Genomic DNA, 22,279 nt, shown 5'->3' with positions numbered 1-22,279 from the left:
AGGTGACATAGTGCATCACAGTCCTTGGAGGGAGTTGACAAGGGCAAACAAAGGCCAGCATAGCCCCTTTGGAGCCATCTGAAAAGGTGACATATTGCATCACAGTCCTTGGAGGGAGTTGAAAAGGGCAAACAAAGGCCAGCATAGCCCCTTTGGAGCCATCTGACAAGGTGACATAGTGCATCACAGTCCTTGGAGGGAGATGACAAGGGTAAAAAAAAGGCCAGCATAGCTTCTTTAGAGCTAATCTGACAAGGTGACATAGTGCATCACAGTCCCTGGAGGGAGTTGACAAGGGCAAACAAAGGCCAGCATAGCCCATTTGGAGCCATCTGACAAGGTGACATAGTGCATCACAGTCCTTGGAGGGAGTTGACAAGGGCAAACAAAGGCCAGCATAGCCCCTTTGGAGCTAATCTGACAAGGTGACATAATGCATCACAGTCCTTGGAGGGAGTTAACAAGGGCAAACAAAGGCTAGCATAGCCCCTTTGAAGCCATCTGACAAGGAGAGATAGTGCATCCCAGTCCTTTCAGGGAGTTGACAAGGGAAAACAAAAGCCAAAATAGTCCCTTTGGAGCCATCTGACAAGAGCAAACAAAGTGCAATAGGCACAACAATAAAAAAAAATAGAAAATAAGCCAACAGGCAACAAATAGAACATATTATATGGATGGATTGGGTAATCTCCAGACTCTCCACTTACTGGGGAATCCTCCTCACCTTCCTCGGCCTAAGGTTCTGCAGCTACATTAAGTCGCAGCAGCAGAACCATGGAGTCCTGCATCATTCCCAGCAACTGATGGCAACTCAGTATGATTCTCTCCAATCTTGCGAGAGCTTTTAGCGTCAACCATGCTGAGTCACAACCTAAACAAAAATAAATAATTAAAAATGTATATTAATTACAGAACAGAATGAAAATATAGCAAAGGGGCATTGTACTAATTTGAATTCAAATCATGATTACAAAAACTGTTGTCAGCATCACTTAAGAATTATCAACATAAAATCACTTTTATTAGAAATGACATTAATAAATAAAGAAGAAATATATAATTTTAATTAAATGATTATTTTTATTATGATAAATATGATTTGTGAAGGTCATAAAACATAATTAAATAACATTATAGGACCAATAAGTCAGAATGATAACACAGTCCCTTTGGAGCCATCTGACAAGGTGACATAGTGCATCACAGTCCTTGGAGGGAGTTGACAAGGACAAACAAAGGCCAGCATAGCCCCTTTGGAGCCATCTGACAAGGTGGCATTGTGCATCACAGTCCTTGGAGGGAGTTGACAAGGGCAAACAAAGGCCAGCATAGCCCCTTTGGAGCCATCTGACAAGGTGACATAGTGCATCACAGTCCTTGAAGGGAGTTGACAAGGGCAAACAAAGCATAGCCCCTTTGGAGCCATCTGACAAGGTGACATAGTGCATCACAGTCCTTGGAGGGAGTTGACAAGGGCAAACAAAGGCCAGCATAGCCCCTTTGGAGCCATCTGATAAGGTAATATAGTGCATCACAGTCCCTGGAGGGAGTTGACAAGGGCAAACAAAGGCCAGCATAGCCCCTTTGGAGCCATCTGACAAGGTGACATAGTGCATCACAGTCCTTGGAGGGAGATGACAAGGGCAAACAAAGGCCAGCATAGCTCCTTTGGAGCTAATTTGACAAGGTGACATAGTGCATCACAGTCCTTGGAGGGAGTTGACAAGGGCAAACAAAAGCCAGCATAGCCCCTTTGGAGCCATCTGAAAAGGTAACATAGTGCATCACAGTCCTTGGAGGGAGTTGACAAGGGCAAACAAAGGCCAGCATAGCCCATTTTGAGCCATCTGACAAGGTGACATAGTGCATCACAGTCCTTGGAGGGAGTTGACAAGGGCAAACAAAGGCCAGCATAGCCCCTTTGGAGCAAATCTCACAAGGTGACATAGTGCATCACAGTCCTTGGAGGGAGTTGACAAGGGCAAACAAAGGCTAGCATAGCCCCTTTGAAGCAGTCTGACAAGGAGACATAGTGCATCCTAGTCCTTTCAGGGAGTTGACAAGGGAAAACAAATGCCAAAATAGTCCCTTTGGAGCCATCTGAGAAGGGCAAACAAAGTGCAACAGGCACAACAATAAAAAAATAGAAAGTAAGCCAACGGGAAACAAATAGAACAGATTATATGGACGGATTGGGTAATCTCCGGACTCTCCACTTACTGGGGCATCCTCCTCACCTTCATCAGCCTAAGGTTCTGCAGCTACATTAAGTCGCAGCAGCAGAACAATGGAGTCCTGCATCATTCCCAGCAACTGATGGCTACTCAGCATGGTTCTCTCCAATCTTGCTAGAGCTTTTAGCATCAACCATGCTGAGTCACAACCTAAACAAAAATAAATAATTAAAAATGTATATTAATTACAGAACAGAATGAAAATATAGCAAAGGGACATTGTACTAATTTGAATTCAAATCATGATTACAATAACTGTTGTCAGCATCACTTAAGAATTATCAACATAATATCACTTTTATTAGAAATGACATTAATAAATAAAGAAGAAATATATCATTTTAATTAAATGATTATTTTTATTATGATAAATATGATTTGTGAAGGTCATAAAACATAATTAAATAACATTATAAGACCAATAAGTCAGAATGATAACACAATCCCTTTGGAGACATCTGACAAGGTGACATAGTGCATCACAGTACTTGGAGGGAGTTGACAAGGGCAAATAAAGGCCAGCATAGCCCCTTTGGAGCCATCTGACAAGGTGACATAGTGCATCACAGTCCTTGGATGGAGTTGACAAGGACAAACAAAGGCCAGCATAGCCCCTTTGGAGCCATCTGACAAGGGGACATAGTGCATCACAGTCCTTGGATGGAGTTGACAAGGACAAACAAAGGCCAGCATAGCCCCTTTGGAGCCATCTGACAAGGTGACATAGTGCATCACAGTCCTTGGAGGGAGATGACAAGGGTAAAAAAAAGGCCAGCATAGCTTCTTTAGAGCTAATCTGATAAGGTGACATAGTGCATCACAGTCCCTGGAGGGAGTTGACAAGGGCAAACAAAGGCCAGCATAGCCCATTTGGAGCCATCTGACAAGGTGACATAGTGCATCACAGTCCTTGGAGGGAGTTGACAAGGGCAAACAAAGGCCAGCATAGCCCCTTTGGAGCTAATCTGACAAGGTGACATAATGCATCACAGTCCTTGGAGGGAGTTAACAAGGGCAAACAAAGGCTAGCATAGCCCCTTTGAAGCCATCTGACAAGGAGAGATAGTGCATCCCAGTCCTTTCAGGGAGTTGACAAGGGAAAACAAAAGCCAAAATAGTCCCTTTGGAGCCATCTGACAAGAGCAAACAAAGTGCAATAGGCACAACAATAAAAAAAAATAGAAAATAAGCCAACAGGCAACAAATAGAACATATTATATGGATGGATTGGGTAATCTCCAGACTCTCCACTTACTGGGGCATCCTCCTCACCTTCCTCGGCCTAAGGTTCTGCAGCTACATTAAGTCGCAGCAGCAGAACCATGGAGTCCTGCATCATTCCCAGCAACTGATGGCAACTCAGTATGATTCTCTCCAATCTTGCGAGAGCTTTTAGCGTCAACCATGCTGAGTCACAACCTAAACAAAAATAAATAATTAAAAATGTATATTAATTACAGAACAGAATGAAAATATAGCAAAGGGGCATTGTACTAATTTGAATTCAAATCATGATTACAAAAACTGTTGTCAGCATCACTTAAGAATTATCAACATAAAATCACTTTTATTAGAAATGACATTAATAAATAAAGAAGAAATATATAATTTTAATTAAATGATTATTTTTATTATGATAAATATGATTTGTGAAGGTCCTAAAACATAATTAAATAACATTATAGGACCAATAAGTCAGAATGATAACACAGTCCCTTTGGAGCCATCTGACAAGGTGACATAGTGCATCACAGTCCTTGGAGGGAGTTGACAAGGACAAACAAAGGCCAGCATAGCCCCTTTGGAGCCATCTGACAAGGTGGCATTGTGCATCACAGTCCTTGGAGGGAGTTGACAAGGGCAAACAAAGGCCAGCATAGCCCCTTTGGAGCCATCTGACAAGGTGACATAGTGCATCACAGTCCTTGAAGGGAGTTGACAAGGGCAAACAAAGCATAGCCCCTTTGGAGCCATCTGACAAGGTGACATAGTGCATCACAGTCCTTGGAGGGAGTTGACAAGGGCAAACAAAGGCCAGCATAGCCCCTTTGGAGCCATCTGATAAGGTAATATAGTGCATCACAGTCCCTGGAGGGAGTTGACAAGGGCAAACAAAGGCCAGCATAGCCCCTTTGGAGCCATCTGACAAGGTGACATAGTGCATCACAGTCCTTGGAGGGAGATGACAAGGGCAAACAAAGGCCAGCATAGCTCCTTTGGAGCTAATTTGACAAGGTGACATAGTGCATCACAGTCCTTGGAGGGAGTTGACAAGGGCAAACAAAAGCCAGCATAGCCCCTTTGGAGCCATCTGAAAAGGTAACATAGTGCATCACAGTCCTTGGAGGGAGTTGACAAGGGCAAACAAAGGCCAGCATAGCCCATTTTGAGCCATCTGACAAGGTGACATAGTGCATCACAGTCCTTGGAGGGAGTTGACAAGGGCAAACAAAGGCCAGCATAGCCCCTTTGGAGCAAATCTCACAAGGTGACATAGTGCATCACAGTCCTTGGAGGGAGTTGACAAGGGCAAACAAAGGCTAGCATAGCCCCTTTGAAGCAGTCTGACAAGGAGACATAGTGCATCCTAGTCCTTTCAGGGAGTTGACAAGGGAAAACAAATGCCAAAATAGTCCCTTTGGAGCCATCTGAGAAGGGCAAACAAAGTGCAACAGGCACAACAATAAAAAAATAGAAAGTAAGCCAACGGGAAACAAATAGAACAGATTATATGGACGGATTGGGTAATCTCCGGACTCTCCACTTACTGGGGCATCCTCCTCACCTTCATCAGCCTAAGGTTCTGCAGCTACATTAAGTCGCAGCAGCAGAACAATGGAGTCCTGCATCATTCCCAGCAACTGATGGCTACTCAGCATGGTTCTCTCCAATCTTGCTAGAGCTTTTAGCATCAACCATGCTGAGTCACAACCTAAACAAAAATAAATAATTAAAAATGTATATTAATTACAGAACAGAATGAAAATATAGCAAAGGGACATTGTACTAATTTGAATTCAAATCATGATTACAATAACTGTTGTCAGCATCACTTAAGAATTATCAACATAATATCACTTTTATTAGAAATGACATTAATAAATAAAGAAGAAATATATCATTTTAATTAAATGATTATTTTTATTATGATAAATATGATTTGTGAAGGTCATAAAACATAATTAAATAACATTATAAGACCAATAAGTCAGAATGATAACACAATCCCTTTGGAGACATCTGACAAGGTGACATAGTGCATCACAGTACTTGGAGGGAGTTGACAAGGGCAAATAAAGGCCAGCATAGCCCCTTTGGAGCCATCTGACAAGGTGACATAGTGCATCACAGTCCTTGGATGGAGTTGACAAGGACAAACAAAGGCCAGCATAGCCCCTTTGGAGCCATCTGACAAGGGGACATAGTGCATCACAGTCCTTGGATGGAGTTGACAAGGACAAACAAAGGCCAGCATAGCCCCTTTGGAGACATCTGACAAGGTGACATAGTGCATCACAGTCCTTGGAGGGAGTTGACAAGGGCAAACAAAGGCCAGCATAGCCCCTTTGGAGCCATCTGACAAGGGGACATAGTGCATCACAGTCCTTGGAGGGAGTTGACAAGGGCAAACAAAGGCCAGCATAGCCCCTTTGGAGATATCTGACAAGGTGACATAGTGCATCACAGTCCTTGGAGGGAGTTGACAAGGGCAAACAAATGCCAGCATAGCCCCTTTGGAGCCATCTGACAAGGTGACATAGTGCATCACATTACTTGAAGGGAGTTGACAAGGGCAAACAAAGCATAGCCCCTTTGGAGCCATCTGACAAGGTGACATAGTGCATCACAGTCCTTGGAGGGAGTTGACAAGGGCAAACTAAGGCCAGCATAGCCCCTTTGGAGCCATCTGAAAAGGTAACATAGTGCATCACAGTCCTTGGAGGGAGTTGACAAGGGCAAACAAAGGCCAGCATAGCCCATTTGGAGCCATCTGACAAGGTGACATAGTGCATCACAGTCCTTGGAGGGAGTTGACAAGGGCAAACAAGGCTAGCATAGCCCCTTTGGAGCAAATCTCACAAGGTGACATAGTGCATCACAGTCCTTGGAGGGAGTTGACAAGGGCAAACAAAGGCTAGCATAGCCCCTTTGAAGCCATCTGACAAGAAGACATAGTGCATCACCGTCCTTTCAGGGAGTTGACAAGGGAAAACAAAAGCCAAAATAGTCCCTTTGGAGCCATCTGACAAGGGCAAAGAAAGTGCAACAGGCACAACAATAAAAAAATAGAAAATAAGCCAATGGGCAACAAATAGAACAGATTATATGGACGGATTGGGTCATCTCCGGACTCTCCACTTACTGGGGCATCCTCCTCACCTTCCTCGGACTAAGGTTCTGCAGCTACATTAAGTTGCAGCAGCAGAACCATGGAGTCCTGCATCATTCCCAGCAACTGATGGCAACTCAGCATGGTTCTCTCCAATCTTGCTAGAGCTTTTAGCATCAACCATGCTGAGTCACAACCTAAACAAAAATAAATAATTAAAAATTTATATTAATTACAGAACAGAATGAAAATATAGCAAAGGGACATTGTACTAATTTGAATTCAAATTATGATTACAATAAAATATGCTATATCGAAGAAGAATTACACATGAAATATGTTCTTCATAGATAAACCATTAAGAGATTAAAAAAATACAAACCATATTGACAAATCATTATTTCTTTGGCTTATAACACACAGGGAAAGGGGCGGTGATTAAAGGGATAGTAAACCACAAAATTTTCTTTTTATGATTCAGATAGAACATACAATTTTAAACAAATTAGCAATTTACTTCTATTATCAAATTTGCTTCATTCTCTTGTTATCCATTGCTGAAGGGATAGCATTGCACTACTTGCAGCTAGCTGAAAACATCTAGTTATCCAATCACAAGAGACAAATGTGTACAAGCACCAATTAGCAGCAGCTCTCACTAGTGTATGATATGTGCAAATTCATTTTTTAACAAAGGATACTAAAAGAACGAAGCACATTTGAAAATAGAAGTGAATTTAAAAGTGTCTTAAAATGATATGGTCTATGTGAATCATGCAAGTTTAATTTTGAATTTCCTATCTCTTTAAATAAAACATAAATATGCATATTTACATAATTGATATCCAAAATCTAGGCAATATCATTTAGATAATAAAAAATGAGGATGATAATTGAAAATGATGTAAATATGAAACATTTACATTAATGAAATAAAGAAAAGCTTTAGAAATAAACTTTTCTATTCAAAATCAATTTATGTATAATTTAAGAATGTATGTTATAATGTTGGTTTTGATCGATACTTAAATCTGTGGCTGGGAAGGAGAACAGGAAACCCAGTCCAAGGAAGGTGGAGATCAGGGGAAAAGGGGTTGGTGAGGAGGAGGGATGTGGCAAGGTGGGGCAAGTGGGTCCTGTGCAGGTGGGGAATGTGGGGCCTGCTCAGGAGGGGCCTGCTCAGGTGGGGAAGGTAGGTCCTGCTTAGGTGGGGAAGGTGGGCCCTGCTCAGGTGGGTAAGGTGGGGCCTGCTCAGGTGGCGAGGGTGGGGCCTGGGCAGTTGGTGCATGTGCAGGAGCAGGATGGGCAAAACGGGGAGAGCAGCAAGGGGGGGCAGGGGCAGGATGGGAATGATGGGAAGAGCGGCGAGGGGGGTCAGGGGGGGAGGTGGGGAAGGTGTGGCAGGGTGATGCCCAGAAGTGGAAGGTCCATCTGAAATATATAATACAATTGTTTAAATACTAATGTTTTATGAAAATATCTTTTATCCTATAAAATTAATATTCAGCATCATTTTAAATTTGTAATTATTTTGTTTTTAAAATATTTAGACAAGGTCACAATAATGACTATGTTTAAAGGTATTAATTGATTTGAAGCAAGTCTAATTTTGAATATTTTTTAATTGATCCTTGAAATTCTGTTTGCTCACTGGTATTTTTTATGGAACGTTTGATCAATACATTAAAAAGCATATGTTTCAAAGTCAACATTATGTGCTAATCTTTATGATTTTACAATATGACATTTTTCTTTTTGATAATATATAACAGTACACATGTATGCATTTGATATTGAAAAGACATAGAGGTCTGTCTCTTATGTGATGTACTTGTCATTGGATTACATCTCAAGGGCATTATTAAATGTGAACATGCCCATGGATTGACTTCGGAGAGTACACCAATTGCATAATATAGGAGTGTGTAATATGAGCAAATATAAATGGCCACTCCACATAGGCTTTGAAACAAGGTAATCACTGATGACAAAATAGATTAAGATGATTGCCTTGGTAATCTTAAATATAATTATTTTAAGCTTGTTGGTTCAATCAATTACTATTCCAAAAATATACACGGTAGATACTACCTTCCATATGAACTATTAAGAATAGAATTGTATCTGACTATAATTACTTTTTCAGAGTAGTTTTTCTGAATATATCTTTTACATTAGGATTAAATATACGTCATCCCAATATTAATCGACACATTCGGACTTTAACTTTTTAGGTTAAAGGAATATTAATGTTTGTGTGAGTGGAATGGACAGTCTACACATAAATCGTGTTAAAATCCCTTTACATATCATACATCATGAAAATAAATCAAGGAATTTCCACATGATTATGTTTTATGTATACTTAGAAATGGCTGATAAATTCAGAACAATGATGACATAACAAGATCGTTTGCATCTAGGCACTCAGATGAATAGCAATGACTGTCTGTACAATTATAAGATGATTATTGTGTGATTAGATGTAATATGCATGTGACATCATGATGGCAATTCTTAATTTCTATGTTCATGCTGCAAGATATATAAAGGGGGGCAATAGTGTATTTGAAACTTAATGGGATGATTATTTTGAACAGGACCAAGCTGAAGACTTTATTTTTATTCAAAAATATGATTTTGAAATAATACACGTTATATACATGTTGTTATATATATTTGACATACCATCAGACTCCAAGGGAACCACATTCTCCTCCGTCACAAATATAACATCCATATCTGTAAAACATAATATGTTGTGTACACGTTAAAATCTAATTTTAAAACATGTGTTACTGGTGCTCAAGGATACACCTCAATGAGCATTAAAGGGATACTGAACAAAAGTATTGAATTTCATCATAAGAAGACATTAGATGAAGCATGCAATTTAAATAAATATATCATTCTAGATGATTAATATTTAAATGTCATTGTTTGTATTTTGTAAATCCGGAAAAAAAGCAAAGTACACGGAACATTCAATGCTTATCATGTGTGTATCGCTTGATGATTGTTGTCTACATTTATACAAAATATCACCATGTGCTATCCATGTTCTGAAGCACAAAGGTGTAGACTAAGAAGCTTTGAGATGTTATTTAAATCACAGTATTGTTTCAACCAAACAGTGTAATGTGTAAGAAAGATATTTTGTATCTTTAGATAAATACAATATCAATATTTGAGACTGTCCCTCTAAAGGAATAGTCTATTCCATATGTTAATGTAATAAATCGGATAGAGCGTGCAATTTCAATCGAATATATAATTTCCTCCTATCATCATGAATATTTAATTCTCCTTCTATCTTAATTATAAGAATAAAATATCTAAGCATATGAGATGTGTATTTTTATATTCAGTACAATGTATTATTGTTGTCTAAATGTAGCCACAAACTGTCAAGCACTACCCAGGTGATGAATCCAAAATGGGCAAGACCCTAAGATTACATTCAAATAAAGATAGCAAGATTCTGAGGAATATCTTAGAATACTAATAAATTCAGATTTTGCTTACAATGGAATTCGATCTCTGAATCATGCTTTTTCTTTAGAATTACAATTTACATTTATTTAGAGGATCTATGTTAATATAGATCAATGTGAATGTATTAGGCAATGTTATGTCCGAATTTGTAAGCCAAGAGTGAAGTATAATGAGACATACCAGACTGGGACAAACCCAAGGGTCCAGCACCAACATACATATCTGTAAAAATATTAAATCAGGATTGGATATCATTATTATAAATCATAAATTTGACAAAAACAACCATACATTGTTTTCGAATTTGACAAAGTAAAATATATTCTTAATTATGCACGTGAGTTCATTGTTTTGTAAAAATTATGTATAAATTAACAGAGCTGATTTCCTAGTTTGTATTTGCCAAGTGATAACTTAATCACAAATATTATGAAAATGGTATATATGTTTATGAATGATTGATATTTACAATTTCATTCAATGTTTTAAATTTTTGTTTTTGTTTTTGTTTGATCCATTTATCAAGGCACTATCAAACTAGAAGGTTGAACCAATGACCCCATGTATTAAATTGTCAGTGAATCAAATAATGCTATTTTGAAGTAAAATCCTTATTTTTAATTCTATATTTTCCCATTTTATTTTATTAGAATTCTTTTGTATTCATGTTGCTATCATGAATTACTTACATAATCCTCTGTAGTCTCACATGGTTTTTTTTTTTTTTTTTTTTTTATTTGAAGTGTGCCTCTTATGTTAAAGGGACAGTTTATTGTGAATCCAACCTTTATTAATTACATAGGGAATGCAATTGTGAAATTGAAGTTCACTTGTAACATCAAAATTTGTTTGATCTCTTGTTATTCTCTGTTGAAAGCTTTGAAATATTATGATCATATGCTATTATCAATAACCTTGAAATGGAAGGATTATTTCAATGCATTTTTCCCTTTTCAACAGCTAGAGGGTGTAAGTTCATGTGTGCCATTCAGATAACATTGTGACCATGCCCAGGGATTCACAGGGTAATATCCAGAAAGTCCACAGCACCAAACTTAAAAATATTTATTTAATATTTAGTATTTTATTAAGTTTGTCTGGTGCTGTGGACATTCTGGATATTATATTGGTTTGGGGTAGCAGTAACATCTTACCACGTGCATCATTAAAGCAATTATTACTAAAGGGTGCTGGTCTCACCTATTGATCATGTATTCACAAGGGAGAGGCCACTGATTGGCTAAATGTAAGCATGTACACAATACAAGATGTCCGTCTGCAAAGGCTTACATCCAAGCTAACCACAGAGTTAATTTTTGTATCTAAACCTTATATTAGAATTCAAACTGTATTTAGAAATAAAGAGATCATGCATTTTTTTTAAAAAAGCTTTTATGTTGTTGACTGTCCCTTTGAGGTATTTTATGTATTCTTGCATTTTATACATTGATCTGTCATTTATTAAATCTAGATTCCTAGTATAGATCATTTTATTTTTAATCTTGAAAATCATGATACTGTATTCTTAACATTTATACAAATTAATGAATACATTTGACCAACATGTCTAAAGTAATGCCACTGTAACAGCAAAACCGTGTTCACGTCTCTGCGCAATTATATTTTCACTGACCATTGCGCAATAATTAAAAGTGTAATTGCGCAAACGTGATTATGAATTTATTTTGATCTAGTAGTGTGATGAGTATATTTTCTAAATCTTTAAAATATATTAAAAATTGTATGTATTACCATATTCGAATATAATCATTGTAAATATTTAATGATACAAATTAATATTTCTAAGTTATGTAGGAATCGATATTCAATGGATTAAATGGCAGAGGATAGGGAGTTCATGGATGCGCACTTCTGTTTTATCTCTGTGACGCATAATCTTGATTACGCACAAAATAGCATTAATCGTATTTGATGTCTGACGAATCTAAATTCAGATGTTTATCATCCTAGGTAACGTCTGTTATGAAATCTATATCTGTTGAATATATGACTGTATACACATTGCTTAAATATATACTCAAATATTAAAATATTGTATGAAGTTTGATCTTTACCTGGTTCAGCCTCTGTCCCGCCTTCTCCCAGGTCACCGATTGGAGGTGCACTGGTCTCCGGGTCGGGAGTTTCAGGGCCATCAGCTGGGGACTGGGAGGGGGGCAAGGACTTGGGGGCTGCAAATGCATGGGGGAAATAGAGATTGAGGAGCGCACATAAAGTCTCCTCATAAGGATTGAGGACAAGTTTCCGTGGGGGTGGGCCCGGATCCTCACCTCTCCGACAGGCATGAGTCCACTCCCTCATGAGGCGGACTTTATTCTGCAGCCGCAACCTCATATCCCTGAATCTCCGAGTCATGTGCAGTGCTGTCCTCTGGACGCCTGCCACCCCATTAACAGAGAGGGCAACAGATGCCCAGATGGCTTTTTTAACCGGCCCAGTCGTCGACCTTCTCCGAGTCCCATAAAGCTAAAGATTATACTCTTTGACCGCGTACACCAGTGCAGCACTTTCCTCTCTGGTGAACCTGGGAGTAGACATCCTGACAAAATACAGGTATAAGAGAACTGACAAAAATGGCTACATGTAATGTACTTTTATATGGGGAAGTAAACATGAGATATACCATGGGACATAATATCTGTACATCTGATTGGATAAAATACTGTAATTTTGTTAGCATGTCTGTGAGGCCATACTGACGCAAGTCATGTTTGTGTGAAGAACTATGATTGGCCGTTACTTAATGGTTGATGTATTTATATCTTTGTAACTTGCATGCACTTACCTCCTAGGGGTGTTATGACTACATTTGGCATGTAGACTTTTATTTAGAATTTATGGGAATGTAATGTCTATGTGACACATATATAATATACAGAATCCGTTAAATATTAAGCTATTTTGTTGACATTTGACAGTTGAAATATATTTGATTTAATATCACAATAGTAAATATAATTCAGTCACATTATTAAATGCTTATTAAACATTTTAAAGTTTAATATTGATCAATAGATGTATAAAAGTATGCTCTTATCATTGATAAATGCATGTAATACACAATATTCAAATAGTAAATATGCAATAGTAATGTTTTGCAAAAATAAAATTTAGATGCAGTCATGTCTAAATATAATAACAAAATTTAAATAGATGAGTCTAGACACCGTTAAAAGTTATATACATTTAAAGGGACAGTCTATAAGAAATAGATATTTACTTTAACCCCTTAACGACGCATGTCGTACAGGGTACGTCGCACACAACCTGGTCTTTAAAGACCAGCGACGTACCCTGTACGACATTAGGGGTTTAAAGCGGCTGGAAGCGATCCTGCTCGCTTCCAACCGCTTTCCGGTTATTGCAGTAATGACTCGATATCGAGGCATCCTGTAATAACACCCCTTGGACATCTGATGCAGAGAGAGCCACTCGATGGCCGGTATCGTTGGTGGGAGCTTACGTGGGAGGCCATCGATGGGCCATATGACGTTGAGGGGGGCGGGATCATGGGCGTGACTGTCGGGCACGCACGGAGGTGCGCGCACATGCACGGGAGGACGGGGGCGGGCACATTCATCCCTAAAATCTAATTATGTTTAAAATCAATAATACATGTAAACTAATTGTGTGCCATATGATGGATCAGTGGCCAAAATCCCCCATCCCTCAGTCTTGGGCCATACATTGTGTATACTTACCATCTGATGTTGTCTTTAAAATTCAAGTGGCGACGTCATCACAGAAGGCAATGCCAGAGACAAATGATGTATCATTTACCTATGATTAAAAATATATATATTAGATTTTGATATAGTAATTTCTTGAACAATCCTAACATATTTGCACAATTCTACTTTCATTGTACTACATGTGCCACATTTTTGCAATGCTCCTATATAACTTATTGTATTTATCTTCTGAAGTGGCGATAATGATGTTGTCTCTGACATTGACCCCCTCGTTCCTGAATGGCCCCTCTATGACTTTGTTTGTCCTCCTCATCTCGTTGGAGGGTTAGGGGCACCTGGACGTCCTACAGCATCCAAGCCTGCTGAGCTATGTTATGAAGGACGCTGCAGGCTATAATGATCTTCGCCACCTTCCTAGGGCTGTATTGGAGGGCTCCTCCAGACCTATCCAGACAACAAAAGCGCATTTTGAGGAGCCCAAACATCCTTTCCACTACAGCCCTAGTTCGCCTGTGTGCCTGATTATAGAGCTCCTGTGCCTCATCGGTGGAATTACGTAGAGGCGTAATGAGCCAATTCCAGCTCATGTAACCCGAATCACCTATAAATAATTAACATTATGAAACGTCAATATTACAAATATCTAATAAATAATAAGATGAAAAAATACATTTAAAGAAAGAAATTTAAAGGATACAATGCATTGCACTGTATAAGAAAATCGCATAAACTCCATGAAATTAAAATGAGGGTTAAAGTATTGTCAAGGCTATGACCTGCTACAACTAGACATTTGCTGAAAGAGACAAATAAATGGTTAAAGTACATCCTATATCTGCACTTTTTAGCTATGACCTGCTACATATCTGTCTTGAGCTAAAACTAGACATTTGCTGAAAGAGACAAATAAATGGTTAAAGCACATCATATAGCTGCACATTTTAGCTATGAACTGCTACATATCTGCTTTGAGCTAAAGCTAGACATTTGCTGAAAGAGACAAATAAATGGTTAAAGAACATCCTATATCTGCACATATTAGCTATGGCCTGCTACATATCTGTTTGGAGCTAAAACTAGTCATTTGCTGAAAGAGACAAATAAATGATTAAAGCACATCCTATATCTGCACATTTTGCACATTACACAAACAACTGTTTGCGAACATTACAGTGGCAATTGTCTAATTTCTTAACCATGCTGTACTCACCAACGAGCCACCCGTGGAAAAAAAAGTCTGTCCTCAAACTGTTGCTAGAGTGAGGACTGCCTGAGGATACGGGTGTCGTGACTGCCACCCCCGAAACTCGCAAAGACTTCATAATTCACATACGTGTGTCGCAAATGAACTGCCCGTTCAAACTATGAAAGTGTTTGCAATTTCGGAAGGGACCCTCTGCTGCTGGAATCCGCAGAGCAATATGGGTGCAATCTATTGCTCCCAAAACATTAGGCATTTCAGCTATTCCATAGAATTCCCTCTTGAGGCGTCTCCAAATCGTCCTCATTTTGAGGGAATCCTACGAAAAGCCTAGAAATTCTTTTCATGGCGTTCAGAAACCTTTCAAAAACCACAAAGAAGGTACCTTGCGACAAGCCAGATATGTACCCCCTTACGGATTGAAAGCTTCCAGACACCAGGACATGTATGCAGCAAAGCATCTTGGACATGCCAGGAATTGCAGTGCGCATACGCTTGCGTGGCTCCAGATAAGGCTTTAGTACATCATAAAGGCTCCATAGCTGCTGTCTATTGAGTCTATATTTGTCAAAAACCTCAGCATCGCTCATGTTATCCAAGGTGAGCCTCACCCTGTGAACAGGAGGAACCCTAATCCTCAGGCCTTCCCCATGCTCCTCTTTGAGGTGCCGGGCACGCCTGAGTCTGTTGTACATAACTTGTCCAACAGCACCAACACAATCTAACTGGGGATTGTCCATATTTGCAGAGCCAAGCAGCACAAGACAAATAGCAAAGAAAACATGAAATGAGTAACAAGGTATGCAAACACACAAAAGCGATTTGATACAATGTCGGTCATCAGGGATGTATTGGCCATGGTGTTTGGGTGATTTATAGTGCAAAATGTCCAATGGTAGCGTGTTTGTAATGATTGCTGATTTGTGTTTGTTGAAATTTAGTTTTTCCCCAATAAATCGCAATGTGAAAGTGTTAAAGTGTAAAATATAACATATACAGTGTATCTTCGTAATGTTTTTTCATATGCATAACAAATACTTATTAAACGCAATGTTATATTAAAACCACACATCCACGCTGAAATGATTCAAAGTGCATACTTGTGTATAATGTGTGCTTAGACATGGCATAGAATCAGATTGATCAATGTTGCTGCAATATTGTTGCAAAACGATAAAGTAATGGCTGACATATAATATTATATATATAAGTGATTGGCGAGATATCAATATTTTACGTGCATCATTGAAATCACAATAATAATGAAGATCTTCCAAACCTCTCATCTACATATATGTAATATTGAGTGAGAAACTGATTAAAGAGGCAGTAAAGTCCTAATGCTATACTTTGAAGGGTTGAAGCATAGAATGATGTCATCATATTAGCTACATGCTTGTCTAGTTTCCCAATCTTCGTTCTCTTGTTCTAGTTTGCAGGGCCGCCACTAGAAATTTTGGGGCCCCTGACTTAACCATTGATCAGGCCCCCCCCCCCTCCTTTGACTTGAGCAATTTTTGACCAAGTGACTAAAATGTATATGCACTTTATTCTTAAGTGTCTATTTAAACTTGGAAATGTTGTAAAAGTAGTAACATACAAACACACAGACACACTCATACACTGAAACACACACACACACTCACACATAAGGATTCACATATAGACACTCTAGCAGACACGCAAAGAAACACACTCAGACACAGACACCCAAACAGACACTCAGCACTTGTTTACATTGACCTGACAAGTAATGAGGTAAACTACAGTTTTGTAAAAAAAGGAGATTTAGAAAACAAAATATGGAGTTCTGATTATCTTTTTGTAAAGCAAGATGCCAACTAAATGATGACAACAGCATGCAGTGGCTGAAAGGAAGGGCCCTGAACTGCCTAAACAATAATTTAAAGGTTAAATGGTAGATTGGTGACTTCCGGAAAGGTCTAATTAGTCTTAAAGTCTGTAGAAAGATGTGAATAATCAGTAGCAAGGTCAAAATGTCCTAAAAGGGAACAGACAATGGACACACGCACACACACACAAACTCAAACTTGCACACACACCCAAGGAAACACCGACAGAGACAGCCTCAGAAAACACACAAAGACATACTCACACACAGAGACACCCACAGAAAACACACAAAGACATACACACACAGCGAGACAACCACATAAAACACATAAAAACATACATACACACACCCTCACTGAGACATCCACAGAAAACACACAAAGACATACACACACCCTCACAGAGACACCCACAGAAAACACACACCCTCATAGAGACATCTACAGAAAACACAGACATACACACCCACATTCACAGAGGCTTCCAGAGAAAATACACAAAGACAAACATACACACACCCTCACAGAGACACCCATAGAAAAAGCTCAAAGACATATGCATGCACACACACTCACAGACATCCCCAGAAAATGCACAAAGACATACACACCCACCCTCACAGAGAGACCCACAGAAAACACACTCATAGAGACACAAACCAAAGCACAAATACATAAACACAGACACCCACAGAAACACTCACAGGAGAAAACATTTATGCACCTTGCATCCTCTAAATCAACAGTGTGACATGCATGATAAAAAAATTGCAGAAATTAAGAGATCACTTTTTAAATAATCATATTTGTAAATGTGCAAACAAAAATAATTCTATGAATTCAAAATTGTACATTAATGATCTGGGTAGATTGCTAGATGAAGAAAAGAACTTTTAAAAGGTTGACATATGTTTGTTTGATTTTTCCCCGTTTTCCCCAACCAAGAGCACCACTTCAAATATAGTGTACAAATGTTCCCATCTGTCAGCTGTACTTATGGATTTTGAAAATGTTGTACTATATATGGTCTTGGTGGAACCATAAGTTGTGGTACGCGCACACTGTACAAACAAAGTGCCAAGTCTGTCTCACACTGTGCAAAGTGGTTTAGTGCACACTCAGAAATCCTCTCAAATGCTAATACTTTACTCCTTGTACTAACATCTCCCATGCTAAATTAGCACTCTGCTGTAGTACCCACTGGTGGCTGCCAAAATGTAAAAAAAAAAAAAAAAAAAAAAAAAATGTTTAACCCCTGTCACCCCCTGATGGCGGCCCTGCTAGTTTGCAACATTATTATTGTGTGATGATTAAAAATATAAATGTTTTGTTGTTGTGTGATGTGTGTTATGTACATATATGTATGTATTGTGATTCTCTCCCACATATGTTAATTTATATATAGCAGTATAGCATTATTGTTCCTTCAAAAAAAGCGACAAATATAATATTTTCTAATCATATATTTGAATTATAGGAAATAAAGCCACTAAAGCCATCATTTATTTTTCATGATTCAGACAGAGAATACAATTTTAAATAACATTCCAATGTACTTTTATGATCTAAATAGGTTCATTGTTTATATATCCTTTGTTGAAGAAATAGCAATGCACATGGGTGAGCCAATCACAGAAGGCATCTATGTGCAGCCACCAACCATCATCTACTGAGCCTTTCTAGATATGCTGTTCATCAAAGGATATGAAGAGAATAAATCAAATGATATAATAGACGTAAATGAGAAAACTTTAAAATTGCCTACTCTTTCTGAATCATGAAATCTAAAAATGTTTTTTTATGTCCGTTTAAATATGTGTTAAATCTTGAAACTGATTTCCTATTCGTGATGATACGATTGATCGTGATTTATAGTTGATGTAATGTAATTTCCTAAAAGATTTTGACCTTGTTCTGATGTTCACACATGTAAAACACATAACTACAGTGCCAAATAATATATTTCATGATCTATTTGTCATTGCGGGATCTACGCAAGAATGAATGAATTAGCGCACCGCGTAGACCACCTGTATTACGAGTTTAAAAAAAAAAAAAAATCACGTGCGTTACGGAAAGATGCCGGTCGCGTGCACGAGCACGTATTCCCCATAGAAGTCAATGGAGGAAATTGAAAGAAAAAAACTTCCAACACTCCTGTTGAGCGCTAAGTGAGTGACGTCATGTCATTCTGTGAAAAAGTACATGAAATCATGATAATTTCATATTTACAAAAAAGTTTTGTGTATGTAATCTGCTTTATATTAATTGTATGTAGCGATTTCTGTATGTATGTGATGATATTTTAAGTAGATGTAGCAAAATGAGTGTATGTTCATGTTTGCCTATGTAAGTCAATGTAAAATGGGTTTGTGTGCATCTCGTATCTTTGATCCGTTATATATATATTTTTTAAATGTTATTAAAGGGACATAATACTCATTTGCTAAATAACTTGAAACTGATGCAGTATAACTGTAAAAAGCTGACAGGAAAATATCACCTGAGCATCGCTATGTAAAAAAAGAAGATATTTTACCTCACAACTTCCTCAGCTCAAGTAAGTTCTGTGTAAAAAGTTATACTTCAGCTGCTGCCCAGCTGCAGGTAAAAAATAAATAAATGAAGAAATGAACTGCAGCCAATCAGCATCATCACTGCTGAGGTCAAGAACTCTTTTACTGTGATCTCATGAGATTTGACTTAACTCTCATGAGATTTCATAGTAAACTTCCTTAAACTGAATTGGGAAATAAGATGAGTGTGCACGAATGCTCACTCCCTTAGCTGTCCCGGGACAGACATACTGAGGAACTTTTTAGGTAAAATATCTTTCTTTTTTACATAGAGATGTTCAGGTGAAATTTTCTAGTCAGCTTTTTACAGCTATGCTGCATAACTTTCAAGTGTGTCAACATTTGGGTATCATGGCCCTTTAAAATTTAATTTATTGTTCAGTGTTTGTATGAGTATAAGTGTACTTTGTATAATATTTTTGAAGTAATTAGTGAAGGTTTTTGGTTGCGATATATCAATAACTACTGGTCTTGGATAGCGTTATGGATTTTTGCCTAGATGGGGATTTTTGTTGCGCTATGGTTTTATTTAAACTTGTAATGGCTGCATTAGGGAAATTGATGCGTTATGGGCCATAACGCTACAATTTGAGTCATAAGGCACAACTCGTAATCTAGCTATTAGTTAGCAATAAGGGCACAATAAATCTCTCTGGTCTGGCAAGATTCTATAAGATGCATCTTTAGTATTATAAGCCCCCGTAGAGATTGTTTTAAAGGGACAGTCAAGTCCAAAAAAACCTTTCATTTTTCAAATAGGGCACGTAATTTTAAACAACTTTCCAATTTACTTTTATCAACAATTTTGCTTTGTTCTCTTGGTATTCTAGTTGAAAGCAAACCTAGGAAGGCACATATGATAATTTCTAAGCCCTTGAAGGCCGCCTCTATTTTATTTACTTTTCACAGCAGGGGAGAGCAAGCTCATGTAGGCCATATAGATAGTATTGTGATCACGCCCATGGCTAGTGGCAGACATTGCACTAATTGGCTAAAATGCAAGTCAACAGATAATAACTAAAAGTCATGTGATTAGGGGCGGTCAGGAGATGCTTAGATACAAGTAAGTCACAGAAGTAAAAAGTGTATTAATATAACAGTGTTGCTTTTGCAAAACTGGGGAATGGGTAATAAAGGGATTATCTAGCTTTTTAATTAACTAAATTAATTCTGGTGTTGACTGTCCCTTTAAAGGTTTGTTTTTTTCTTGGTAATTGTCTATCTCATATAGATGAGTGCTCAAAAATGCTTCATCTTAACGAGAGACATTTACTTTACATTATAATGTTCAGTAAAATAAGCTGATGATTTCTCTCCATACTGGGGAGTTTTTGGGAATCATGCCGTAAATTAGATGTTATCACTAAAAATAAATTCAAAATGCAAGACGTGAGGCAAGGGTATATACTAAACATACATAGAGACACAATGTGTGCACTAATATAAAAACTGGACAGTTTTCCTTTAATAGTTAGGATTGTAGGTGTATTAGAGCACTTAACACAGTTCATATGCAACTTATCCTGTTGTCAGACAACGGATATATATTGTAGAGACAATGTCAATTAAGGAATATGTAGAGGCCTTTTAGCGTGCTGACTATTCACTTGTTTCAACTTGTGGCTCACCAGCCGTTTCAAATCGATATGGACTTTAGTCAAAATGCACCATCAGGGAAATAATGCCTCAGCGGGCCCACTCTACATACCTTCTTCACATATAGCCGTCACCCCCCTACGGGCAGATCCCCCCCTCAAGGTAAGCGTGTGCGGGTATACTTGGAGACTATCAGGAAACCGGTTCCTCTCCTATTCCTTCCCCTCACTTAGGCTAACAAGCCCCCAGGATCTCCTCTTTGGTTCTGTGGTGTGCGGCACGTCCGTGACATCTCTTGATGGGTGTGTGCTCACCATCCAATCCTATCGCGGCTTCTCTACACAGCTGCTCAGCGTGGTGGTACAGCCCATTTTTGCTTTACTCGTTCTAACTATTTTTGGGTACTGCTGTTCTGTACAACTTTTACATACAAGATACAGTTTTATTTATCAGCGGTGGTGTTTGTCCTCACTTGTTACTATCACTAAAAATAAGACATACCCAGTCTTCAGTGTTGGGGGGTTCAAAACAAAAATAAGATTAATTAAGTAGGGTATTTTCAATTATTCACTGAGGGTGCTATGAAAAAAAACCAACACATTGATAAGTGTTAAATGTAGGAAGTAAGATGTAAGGTCTGACCCATTTAAATTGCAATCTCAAAATATCCCCCTATGAATCATTACAATCAAATGAAACTGAGTACTCAAAAATTACAAAAATGCTTCTATATTATTGAGAATATCCACTGCTAATTCTGTCATCTAGTAATATAGTTGATTTGGTTCGGTTTCACTGACTGATGTAGTTCCTAATTTTTCCAGAATTTTACTAAGCTTGTTCTGCTGTACAAATTATTACCTTACTTTTAAACTCAAACCTTTGCTCTAGCCATGTTTTTAGTCGATTAAAAGGGTTAAATGTATTTTTTTATGAAAATACATACTGTGGGGTCGATTTATCAAGCTCCATATAGAGCTTGATGCTCCTGTTTTCGCGTGAGCCTTTAGGCTCGCCGGAAACAGCAGTTATGAAGCAGCAGTCTAAAGACCACTGCTCCATAACTTGACCATCTGCTCTGAGGCCGCGGACAGAAATCAACCCGATCGAATATGATCGGGTTGATTGACACCCCCTGCTAGCGGCCAATTGGCCGCAAATTTGCAGGGGGCGGCATTGCACCAGCAGTTCACAAGAACTACTTGTGCAATGATACATGCCGAGAGTGTATGCTGTCGGCATTTATCAATGTGCAGTGGACATCATACACTACATCGTATC

The sequence above is a fragment of the Bombina bombina genome, chromosome 2 (assembly GCF_027579735.1).
Source record: "Bombina bombina isolate aBomBom1 chromosome 2, aBomBom1.pri, whole genome shotgun sequence".
In the NCBI taxonomy this organism is placed as follows: Eukaryota; Metazoa; Chordata; class Amphibia; order Anura; family Bombinatoridae; genus Bombina; species Bombina bombina.
This window is presented reverse-complemented; position numbering follows the sequence as displayed.